Source organism: Gracilinanus agilis, chromosome 3 (genome assembly GCF_016433145.1).
Source record: "Gracilinanus agilis isolate LMUSP501 chromosome 3, AgileGrace, whole genome shotgun sequence".
NCBI classification, from domain to species: domain Eukaryota; kingdom Metazoa; phylum Chordata; class Mammalia; order Didelphimorphia; family Didelphidae; genus Gracilinanus; species Gracilinanus agilis.
Genome location: NC_058132.1, coordinates 145,931,093 through 145,932,623, shown reverse-complemented (window position 1 = coordinate 145,932,623; position 1,531 = coordinate 145,931,093). Strand labels below are relative to the sequence as shown.

The 1,531-nt window shown below is 40.3% G+C and overlaps 1 pseudogene; it reads right to left on the bottom strand.

Annotated features, from left to right (window-relative positions):
* Positions 1-720: 720 nt before the first annotated feature.
* Positions 721-1,032, bottom strand: LOC123242867 (annotated as a pseudogene).
* Between the last annotated feature and the right edge of the window lie 499 nt (positions 1,033-1,531).

Here is a 1,531-nt window from a genome sequence, read left to right as displayed (position 1 = left end):
GCTGTCAAAATAAGAGTGTAGGTATGACTTTTTTACAGTTAAAATATTTTTAGTGACTGCTTTGTAGGGCAGAATACAAATTCTTTAATCTGACAAAAAAGACCTAAACCTGGTTTCAACTAACCTTTCTAGTCTTATTTCTAGACCCCTTCCATGTCCTGGCTGACCTATTTATTAATCTTGTCATTTATTTCTCATTCCTATCCATCTACCTAGAATATCCTCCCTTTCAAAATGGTCCTTTTTGCCAGTTCAAATCTTTCTTTCTTGAACAATCTGCCAAGGTGTCAGCTCTATATTCTTTCCTTATTGTCCACACTGTTGGTGAGATTTTCCTTGCATTTTTAGAACACTCTCAATCCCCTCAAAATTCCACCTTCTGTTATACTTATTTATTTTTACGTTTCACTCTTTTGATATAACAGAATGTGAGCTCCTTGAGGAAAAGGACTGTTTCATTTCTGTCATTATGTCCCTAGAGTCTAGAGTAGTTCATCGCAAAGGATGCATATTTATTGAACTGAATTGAAGGTGAAATTTATTTTCCTTCCTTTCCTTTTCCTCCCTTCCTCCCTTCCTTTCTCATATATGTCTTTATTTAGTTGGTGGGTTGTAGTGGCTAAGCACTGCTATCAGTGGCCAAGTCCTATACAAAGGCCCTTTGGGGAAAATATCCTCGTCCCCAAACATTCAATATTCCTGTGGCAAAAGAAAAAGTGCTCACTGGTGGGGATTTGGCGTGGTGAGCAGTTGCACTTTATCAACACACTGCAGCAATCGCCACATATGCGCAGAGCAGTTGCCCGCATTAGCTTCATTTTGCCAGAGACACAGGTCAAAGGCTTGAAAGGATTCGACACTGTCCTGAGGGATCTGAGGAATGATGTGGAGGGAGGAGGCTCACCGAATAATGCTCATCTTTAAGTGGTAGAAGTTCCGATGCCACGACTGCAGACTGGCAATCACACACCGGACATACTGCTCCATCTCCAGGCCACAGTGGCAGGCCGACACCTCCAGAGCTACCACCATCTTTCTGTAGGCAAGGTGCTGGGGTGCTTGGGAAGGCCCCGGATTTCTACCCTTCCGGGTCACTGTTGCTGATGGTGGCGTGGGGGAAGGGAGATACCGGAAGTGAAAGTTGAAATTTTTAAAAAGTATTTTGTCACTTCACGCTACCTAATGTAAACTTTGTTGGACATTAGTTATGTCGTTTTCTACTTCAACTCCACAAATACCAAGCAAAAGGGGGAAAAACAAGAAAATATTTGTAATCTTAAAATGTCTTCAAGATAACTGCAATGAAGATCACATTTGAGATTTAGTCGTATTTATAAACGTGTCAAATTTGTGGGCCATGAGCTACATGCCTGTACCAGAACTCCTGAATGTGATTTGTTCTAGATTAAGAAGTAACTGGGAAATATTTAACAAAATAAAAACATAATAAAACCATCATGTTAATTTGTGACTTTCTCATGCAGTATGTCCCTTCAGTGATCCACTTCTATTTGAGTTTGACTTTAATGAT